The following is a 10462-nucleotide window of genomic DNA, read 5'->3' as shown; positions in this document are numbered from 1 at the left end:
GCTTACCAGGACTTGGGGGCAAGAAATAACCAAGGAGTCATTGTTTTATGGGTATAGAGCTTCAGTTTCACAAGATGAAAGCAGTTATGGATAGTGGTGTTTTTGCACAACTAAGTAAATGTATTTGATACCACTGAACTGTATACACTTTAAAAATGGTTAAGATCGAAATGTTATGTTACAGGTATTTCAATATACACACGGAGGAGAAAAAAACTCCTCCCTGGTTATTCCACCAGGGCCGGAGCTACTAACCCAAAAAAGATCCATCGGGTTCCCGTGGCGGGACTGGGGCAGAGGAGGGGGCTCCGATGCCCCCTACTAGAGATGGGGCACACGGTGCACAGCCCCAGACACTCTGCGGGCCCGGAGCACGAGCTTAGGGCTCCCGCTCCCCTGCGGATGCGCGCCCTCGGCCCACTGGCGCCGCCAAGCAAGGCGCAAGGGACAGGGCAGGAGCTGGGCCGAAGACTGCCGCCTGCACAAGTTCACAGCCAGTCCAGCGGCTCGGGTAACCTAGCAGAGTGCTGGGGCTGCGCCCTCGGGGGAGGAGGCGTAGGCGGGACCCCTTCCCCACACACTCCCCACCCAGTCCGGTTTCTCCTCCTCCCTCCGCCCGCCTCTCCCCGTCCCTCCGCAGCCAATCCCAGCCGCGCTCCTGCAGTGTTCGTAGGGCGGGTGGTGGCGCGGAGCCCGGAGGTGGCTCGGAGAGCTTCAGCTTTGTGCCCAGCGGCAGGTAAGGCGCGCAGGGGGATTGGGGTCAGGCTTTTCTGAAACCCTCCAGAAGGAGCTTAAAAACCGAGGCGCGCGGGAGACCCAGCGCCTGACCAGCCACCGGCCCAGAACTCTGGGCGCCGCCCGCCTCGCCCGGACCGGCAGGGAGCGGGCGCAAGCGAGACTCGGCTGGCCGGCGATCGCTCCGGGCTCCTTGGGGAGGGCCTGAGTCAAATAAACAAAGGCCGAGTATTAAGAACATTTCATCCCTATTTCATTATAGTGATGGTTTCGGTTTTTATGTAGAGGTATTCAGCTAGTGTTTAGGGCGATTCGGCGTAGTGGGGCGGCAGGGTGAGCGAAAGGCTGTGCTCGGCATCTCCAGCGGGGGTGAGAACTCGGCCGGCTGGGACTCCAGGGTCCCGCCGGCCTGGGGTTCTGCTCCTTGGTATGAATCTTCCGCAGGTCACTTAACCTCTCCTGACTTCGCTTTCCTCTTTGGAAACTGGAAACTCTTAGCATTTCAGACGTTGTTCTGCGGGTTACATGATTTAAGTGCACTCTAGAAAAACTAAGGCTGAGCTCCCAGCAACACAAGGTTATCTCGACACAAATGTTTAGAAGTACTGATACCCTGAATTGTCCCACAAAGAAACTAGGGTGGTTTGCAACAAAATCATGTAGAGGCGTAGCAAGTCAGCAGAAAATAAATGTAACCAGATATGGGGAGCAAAGATAATGTAAGAGAGAAAGTAAGTCCAGGGGAAAAAATAAAGTGTGAACTTGCTGTGAAAATGGAAATGTTCTATATTTAATTAATTTACATTTAAATAGTGTGTGTCTGTTTGTTAAACAGTATGGAGGTTCCTCAAAAAACTAAAAATAGAATTACCATAGGATCCAGCCATCCCACTCCTGGACCTGAGAAAACTATAATTCTAAAAGAAACACACACCCCGATGTTCATAACAGCACTATTCACAACAGCCAAACATGGAAACAAGAGAAATGTCCAGTGACAGATGAATGGCAAAATAAGATGAGATACATATAAACAGTGAAGTATTAACTTAGCCACAAAAACAGAAACACGCATGCAACTAGAGATTATCATACTAAGTGAAGTAAGTCAGAATGAGAAATACCATATGATATGACTAATATGTGGAATCTAAAATATAGCACAAATGAACCTATCTACAAAACAGAAATAGACTCACAGACATAGAGTACAGACTTATGGTTGCCAAGGGGGAGAGGGGAAGGGATAGGGATGGACTGGGAGTTTGGGGTTGGTAGATGCAAAATGTTACATTTAGAACGGATAAACAACAAGGTCCTAATGTATATCACAGGGAACTATATCCAATCTCCTGGATAAGCTATAATGGAAAAGAATATTTTTAAAAGAATATTTAATATGTGTATAACTGAGTCACTTTGCTGTACAGCAGAGATTGGCACATTGTAAATCTGCTATACTTCAATTTAAAAAAATAGCGTGTGTCTAATGGCTTCCTTGGGGCTTCCCTGATGGCTCAAGCGGTAAAGAATCTGCCTGCAATGCAGGAGCCACAGGAGATGCAGGTTTGATCCCTGGGTCAGGAAGATTCCCTGGAGAAAGAAATGGCAACCCCCTCCAGTGTGCTTGCCTGGAGAATCTCATGGACAGAGGAGCTTGGTGGGCTATAGTCCATGGGGTTGCAGAGAGACATGACAGAAACAAATTAGCCTACAGTGGCTACCATATAGGACAGCGCAGGTGTATATTGCTTTAGTGCTGAGTCTCAAATTTGCCTCTAGGAAAGTAAACTTGGTCAGTTGCATAAGTACATATCATTTGAAAGTAAAGAATACTTCATTCATTCATTCATTCCTCAAATATGAATGACCTTGAAGGAAGTAGAGTCATTCCTTATAATTGGCTGTAAAGACAATTTTCTGGTTTTCATTATTAAAGTACCCTGATATATTGCCATGTGAAATTCTATGCACTCAAGGAACTGGGGTTGGGAGGGATGGAATCAGTGAATATGGCATAATAGCTTCTTTTTAGAGTTTTAAATAATTATATAAATGTTAACTAACCTTTATAGCAAATTTTATTTTTATTTATTTTAGCAAAATTTATTTTATTAACTTTTTTGGACTGTGCTGGGTCTTCGTTGCTTAGTTGCAACGTGGCATGTGGAATCTTGGTTCCCTGACCAGGGATCGAATCTACATCCCATGCATTGAAAGGTGGATTCTTAACCACTGGACCACCAGGGAAGTCCCGCAAAATTTAAAATATATAGATAACCACAAAGAAACCACTAAAAATTCTACCACTCAGAGACATATTTACAATTAATATTTTGATGTGTATTTTTCCCGACTTTTGCCCCATGTAGTCATTTTATTTTCCTTGGTAGGCCCCAAAGTATCAGCTCCCTTCAAGAAAGGAAAATTCAGCCTAGGGGTAAAGGTCATTTTTACCTTAACTCTTGGACCTCTCAGGCCAGCACCCGGCCCTGTCTGAGAAGGTCACCGTCTCCCCAATCCTTCCCCCATTCTTTGTTGAGTCAGTGTGAGCACAGGTTGGAAAAGAATTTCCAGACATAGAGCATTTCAGAAGGGAATGAGTTTATTAAGAGCAAAGAGCAGAGATAATGTGGGCAGAGATAATGTGAGCACAGTGGGCTGACCTCCTGACAGACCAGGGAAAGCCAACAATTTTCATGAGTTAATAGCCAATTTTTATAGCCTCAAGACAAAAAAAATTCCTGCTGAAAGGTTGGTGTTAGATCATTGATTGGGACGCTATAGTGTGTTTACAGGAGTGGGCCTCTTTGCCTAATTGGGAGTCAGGAAGCTTGTCAGTGATATCAGGGGCTTTGGGCAACAGTTACAAAAGGGCTCAATCAGCTTTGGAGGTGACTTGGGTTCTGGGCTCCACTTCTGAGGCATTGGTGCAAGGCACCTGGGACCTGGAGCAGGACTCAACATACTTCTGCCAGTGGCCTGGCTTGAGAGCAGTGGTTATAGGCATCTGAGAGCATTTTAGAGAGGAGGAAAGTCGCAGCTGTGGGTCATTCTGCAGGAGGAGTAATCAACCTCGGAACTGTTGATATTGGGGGCTGGATAACTCTTTGTTGTGGGAGGCTGTCCCGTGCATTAGAAGATGGTTAGCAGCACACTGGCTCACTTCCCACTTCTCATCCTAACAATCAGAAATGTTGATTGAGACCATTGGGTTAGCGGAAATTGCCATATTATTCATGGTATGCTCTAGAGAGGTTCATATTCCAGTTTGCGCTTAGAAGAAAGACTAAGATGGAAAGAGAGGCATAGTTTAAGCCAAGGAAGCTGTTTAGTCCTGGCTGTACCATTCATTTACGGTGAGATTTTGGTGGGCAAGTATATTGGTTAGAATGGAAACAGGAAAAAAAAAACACAAAAATGCAAGACATTTTTGAAGGGACTCTATAGAAGAGGGGGTGGGTTTCGCGGAACCAACAAATGACAGTGAGGCACCCAGGGAAGAGGGTTGGTGGGGTGCCATCCCCACCCCGGTCTGAAGGGGCAGGGAAGGGACTGTGGTTCCAGAGCTTGGAGGTGAGTGTGGGGGTGGAGCTCCCAAGGAGGGCTCGCCCTCCAGGGCTGCAGGGGGGCCTTGGCAGAAGTCAGCCACTGCTGGACCACCAGCTTGGTGGGACAGGACAAGTCAGGGATAAGTTCACCAGCCTCTCCTTTCGTCCAAACCCCGTACTGCTCAGCCGCATGACTGGCTACTCAATCAAGAGACGAGGTGTTGGGGCAAAGTATTGTGACTTTTTCTGGAAACCCAGCAGACAGAGAAGATGGTAACCTAGTGTCCCAAGGAACCATCTTACCCCTGAGTTAGAATTCAGGCTTCAAAGGGGACAAGGGTATAGCTAGTTGTTGCAGAAGCCTTGGTGCGGCCCAGACCAGGAAGGGGATGTGATAATCCTTTGCTCTTGCAGCTGTCCCTGTAGGTCTGCTGTCAGCCTCCAACAGGACCAGTGTGATCCTCTGTTGTGCAACTTTTTATCTTTATATAAATGAAAACTGTTAGGCCTTGAAAGAGCAAGCCTGGGAGGCAAAGCCTTGAGAATGTGCTGCCTTGCATATTTCAGGCCAGAGGCAACATTGTTTTGCAAAGAGGTAAGATCCAGAGTGACCAAGCAGGGAGTCAGGTTTGTTCTGTGTTACACCTTTCTCCTCGTCTGATCTCCCTCTCTGGCCAGTGCCAAGTGGAAGGTGGAGGGTGAAGCAGGCAGGAGACGCAACATAGGGAGGTCAGCCAGTTCCTGAGGCGGGAGGAGGAGGGCAGATGGAGAACCACCAGCAGCAAGTGATTTAAAGTCTTCCTGTCTCTGCAGAATGAAAGTTTGAGGGCTCTAACTTCTTAAGGGTTGCTGTGGGAGTAAAAGGCGATAGGCAAAAATGTTTTTGAAAAAGAAAACACAAACACATGTAGCCACTGCTGCTTTTGATCTCTGGCTGTTTTAAGTGGTAATGTCAAGTCATGTTGTTTTAGCTAAGGCAGGATTTTTTTTTTCCAACTTTATTGAGGTATAATTGACAAAAACATTCTAAGATACTTAAAGTGTATATAGTGTGATGATTTGATATACGGATAACATTATGAAAGTATTCTCTCCATGGAGTGAACTAATACACATTTACTGGTTTTGGTGAGAACATTTAGGTTCTGCTCTTAGCAAATTTCAATCATACATGACTGTTATCAACTGTAGTTACCATGTTTTACATTAGATCCTCAGACCTTATTCATGTTGTAGCTAAAAATTTGTGCCTTTTTACCTATCTCTCCCTATTTCCCCTACACTGGGTACCAGTTTTCTAATAGATTCCATGCATTAAGTGATGGAATCACTTATAAGTGATACCATGCATTAGTTGTCTTTCTCTGCCTGGCTTATTTCACTTAGCATGATGCTGTCTGAGTTCACCTATGTTGTCACAAATAACAATATTTTCTTCCCTTTTTAAGGCTGAATAATATTCCATATAGAGTTGTCCCTCACTCTCTGTAGGGCATTGGCTCCAGGAGCCCCTGTGGATACCAAAATCTTGGGTCCTCAAGTCCCTTGTATAAAATGGTGCAATATAATGAATATAGTCAGTTTCCTTATCTGTGCATTACACATCCTTAGGTATGCAGGGCTGACTCTATATGAATCACAGTTTTATTCTTTCATTGTCTGCAGTTAGGTCTTGGCTATTGTAAATAATGCTGCAGTGAACATGGGAGTACATATATATCTCTTTGAGATAATCATTTTGTTTCCTTTGGATGTATACCCAGAAGTGGGATTGCTGGATCATCAGATCAGATCAGATCAGTCACTCAGTCATGTCTGACTCTTTGCGACCCCATGAATCGCAGCACGCCAGGCCTCCCTGTCCATCACCAGCTCCCGGAGTTCACCCAGATTCACGTCCATCGAGTCAGTGATGCCATCCAGCCATCTCATCCTCTGTCGTCCCCTTCTCCTCCTGCCCCCAATCCCTCCCAGCATCAGAGTCTTTTCCAATGAGTCAACTCTTCACATGAGGTGGCCAAAGTATTGGAGTTTCAGCTTTAGCATCATTCCTGCCAAAGAAATCCCAGGGCTGATCTCCTTCAGAATGGACTGGTTGGATCTCCTTGCAGTCCAAGGGACTCTCAAGAGTCTTCTCCAACACCACAGTTCAAAGCATCAATTCTTCGGTGCTCAGCCTTCTTCACACAGTGATACTATTCTTAATTTCTTGAGGAATCTCCATATTGTTTTCCGTAGTGGCTGTACCAGTTTACATTCCCATTAACAGTACACAAGCTTTCACTTTTTCCTACATCCTCACCAGTATTTGTTCTCTCTTTTCTTTTTGATGATGGCCAAAACTAGTGAGATAATTTCTCTTTTTGATTTCCCTGATGATTAATGATGTTGAATGCTGAAAGCTTTTTGTGTACCTGTTGACCATTTGTATGTCTTTGGAAGAATGCTTACTAAGTTTCTCTGCCCAGTTTTAAATTGGACCATTTGGGGTTTTTTGCCATTGAGTTGTAGGAGTTCCTCATATATTTTGGTTATTAACCCCTTATTAGATACGTGATTTGCAGAGATATTCTCCCATTCCATGGCCTCCTTTGCCTTGCAGAAGCTTTTTAGTTTCTTGTAGTCTGTCTTATTTATTTTTGCTTTTGTTGTCTTTGCTTTCGGTGTCAAATCCAAAAAATCATTGCCAAGACCAAAGTTAAGGAGTTTACTTACCCCTCGTGTATTCTTCCAGGAGATTTACAGTTTCAGATCTTAGGTGGTTCCATACAAAATTTAGGGTTGCTTTTCTGTTTCTGTGATGAATGCCATTGGAGTTTTAATAAGGATTGCATTGAATCTGTAGATCACTTTGGGTAGTATGGACATAAATAATATTAATCCTTTCAATCCATGAGCACAGAATATCTTTTTTCATTTTTTCGTGTCTTTTTCCATTCTTTTCATTAATGTCTTATAGTTTTTTTTCCTTTTTTTTTTCTGGCCATGCCATGTGACTTGTGGGATCTCAGTTCCCTGACTAGGAATTAAATCCGAGCCATCGGCAGTGGAAGCACAGAGTCCTAACTATTGGACCGCCAGGGAATTCCCTTGTAGTGTTCATTGTAAAGATCTTTTTTAAAATTGAAATTTAGTTGATTTACAATATTGTGTTAATTTCTGCTATTCAGCAAAGTGATTCGATCATGCACACGTATACATTCCTTTTTATATGTTCTTTTCCATGTGTTTTATCACAGGATATTGAATAGAATTCCCTGTGCTATACAGCAGGACCTTGTCATTTGACTCAGCCTTTCTTACCTGTTTTGATGTGAATATTTGCTTATTCACCAGATGTGTAGGAGTCACTGAGCTAGTTTCTGGATCTCTTTCAGAAAGGACTGCTCCCACTGTAGCTGTGTATCAGTGTGTCCATAGCAGGAGGGGAATCAGGAGCCTTCTATGTCGTCATCTCGGTCAACTTTATTGCAGGATTTCTTTAAGCTTTTTAATCCTCCATATGCCAACTCAGTTGTGTTGTTTGGTGTACTAAAACGTATCTTTGCTTGTGCCTGAATAGTTTGATATTTTCTATATGTCTTATACAGAATGATTGTTCTTATAGCTTAACTGTTTACTTTTACTTTTTATCATCACAGAAACCATGTCATAATACTTCAGAGTTTGGAAGGGGGCCTTAAATTTTCTCATCTGAAATCTGAGAATTTGCAGTGCCTTTAAAAAAACTGCATGAGAAATATATACGTGGATCAAGGATGTAATCTGTTAGTGATATCTCTAGAAAGCTGGAAAAAAGCAACATAGGAAAACAGAACAGACACAAAATAGCAGAAAAACATATGCTCAGTTGTAGAGCATAATACGATTTATCATCGAGGAGACATATAACACGTTGTGAAATTTTGCTTGTGAAAGTCTTAATTGATCTGCTAAGGGGAAAGAAAACACATTCCCTCTAACAATCCTGAAGAGCATAATTATTGAGATTTTAAAGTGCTAGAAACCAGGGGCTTCCTTAGTAGTCCAGTGGTTAAGAATCCACCTTGCAATGCAAAGGATGTGGGTTTGATCCCTGGTCAGGGAACAAAGATCCCACGTGTCCCGGAGCAGTTAAGCCCCGAGTGCTGCAACTACTGAGCCCAATGCACCACAACCAGGGAGTGAGTGTACCACAACGAAAGACCCTGCATGATTCGTCAAAGATCCTACATGCTGCAACTAAGACCTGACGCAGCCAAATAATAATAAATTTTCAGTTGAGTTCAGTTGCTCAGTCGTGTCTGACTCTTTGTGACCCCATGAATCGCAGCACGCCAGGCCTCCCTGTCCATCACCAGCTCCCGGAGTTCACCCAGACTCACGTCCATCGAGTCAGTGATGCCATCCAGCTATCTCATCCTCTGTCATCCCCTTCTCCTCCTGCCCCCAATCCCTCCCAGCATCAGAGTCTTTTCCAATGAGTCAACTCTTCGCATGAGGTGGCCAAAGTACTGGAGTTTCAGCTTTAGCATCATTCCTTCCAAAGAAATCCCAGGGCTGATCTCCAGAATGGACTGGTTGGATCTCCTTGCAGTCCAAGGGACTCTCAAGAGTCTTCTCCAACACCACAGTTCAAAAGCATCAATTCTTCGGTGCTCAGCCTTCTTCATAGTCCAACTCTCACATCCATACATGAACACAGGAAAAACCACAGCCTTGACTAGACGAACCTTTGTTGGCAAAGTAATGTCTCTGCTTTTGAATATGCTACCTAGGTTGGTCATAACTTTCCTTCCAAGGAGTAAGCAATTTTAGATATAAATAAATAGTTAGAAACCAGAATTACAGATTCTTCCCAGGTGGAAGATTTATATTCCTTTGTCCCAGCCCCAACACACTTGTCGTTTGTGCTGTGCTCAGATGTTCCAGAAGTTCATGGTTTCCAAAAGCACTTGGCCAGGAAGAACTAATCTCAGCAATAGGGGACCAAGGTTTTGACCTGGACTTTCTTGGGTATCAGTGCCTAACAGCATGTATGGGCCCCAGAATGTCCTTCTCTCAACCCACCTTTAAAATTGAGTTACACTCAGATTGTATTGCTTGCAATTATTTGAGTGAATAAGCTGCTCTTTTAAAGGATGGATATACCCTTGTAAGTTTAAACACATTCTTAGTAAGCATGCTTTGACTCCTGATACAACATTTCTCTCCTGTTATATCAAGGTCTGTCTAGTCAAAGCTATGGTTTTTCCAGTAGTCATCTATGGATGTGAGAGTTGGACTATAAAGAAAGCTGAGCGCTGAAGAATTGATGCTTTTGAACCGTGGTGTTGGAGAAGACTCTTGAGAGTCCTTTGGACTGCAAGGAGATCCAACCAGTCCATCCTAAAGGAAATCAGTCCTGAATATTCATTGGAAGGACTGATGCTGAAGCTGAAACTCCAGTATTTTGGCCACCTGATGCAAAGAGCTGACTCATTTGAAAAGACCCTGATGCTGGGAAAGATTGAAGGCAGGAGGAGAAGGGGATGACAGAGGATGAGATGGCTGGATGGCATCACTGACTCGATGAACATGAGTTTGAGTAAACTCCGGGAGTTGGCGACAGACAGGGAGGCCTGGCATGCTGCAGTCCATGGGGTCGTAAAGAGTCGGACATGACTGATCAACTGAACTGAACTGAATTAAATATCAAGATCACTCTCGGTGAAAGGCAGAAGGTTTTGAAATGGCCAGTAGGAGGAATAGGAGGGTCATGGAGCAGGAAAATCCCATGGATGGAGGAGCCTGGTGGGCTGCAGTCCATGGGGTCACTAAGCAGGAGCAGGTGGGAGGAGCTTTGAAAGTTGGGAGGGGAAGGACAGTGACATATGTTCAGACAGAGTGCTGAGGAATGCTTTACCTGCTGAGTGACTGGGACTCAGGGCAGCTGGGCAGCAGCCTCCCTAGATCTGATAACCTGAGCTTTTTCCTCGATTACTTGTGTCTGTCTGCCCCTAAGTGAACTCACTCAGTCGTGTCCGACTCTTTGCGACCCCATGGAGTATACAGTCCATGGAATTCTCCAGGCCAGAATACTGGAGTAGCCTTCCCCTTCTCCAGGGGATCTTCCCAACCCAGGGATCAAACCCAAGTCTCCTGCATTGCAGGCAGATTCTTTACCAGCTGAACCACAAGGGAAGCCCTAAGTGAAC

The 10462-nt window shown here is 44.6% G+C and overlaps 1 protein-coding gene across 1 annotated transcript in view; it reads left to right on the top strand.

Annotated features, from left to right (window-relative positions):
• The first annotated feature begins 684 nt into the window (after nt 1-684).
• Nucleotides 685-10462, top strand: part of BLVRA (biliverdin reductase A) — a 51539-nt gene continuing 41761 nt past the window's right edge. The window contains 1 exon segment of the mRNA NM_001097571.1: nt 685-736. The gene's annotated coding sequence lies outside the window, so the exon portion shown is untranslated.

Source organism: Bos taurus, chromosome 4 (genome assembly GCF_002263795.3).
Source record: "Bos taurus isolate L1 Dominette 01449 registration number 42190680 breed Hereford chromosome 4, ARS-UCD2.0, whole genome shotgun sequence".
Classification (NCBI taxonomy): domain Eukaryota; kingdom Metazoa; phylum Chordata; class Mammalia; order Artiodactyla; family Bovidae; genus Bos; species Bos taurus.
Note: the sequence above shows the minus strand (reverse complement) of the source record. Positions and strands in the feature narration are given on the sequence as shown.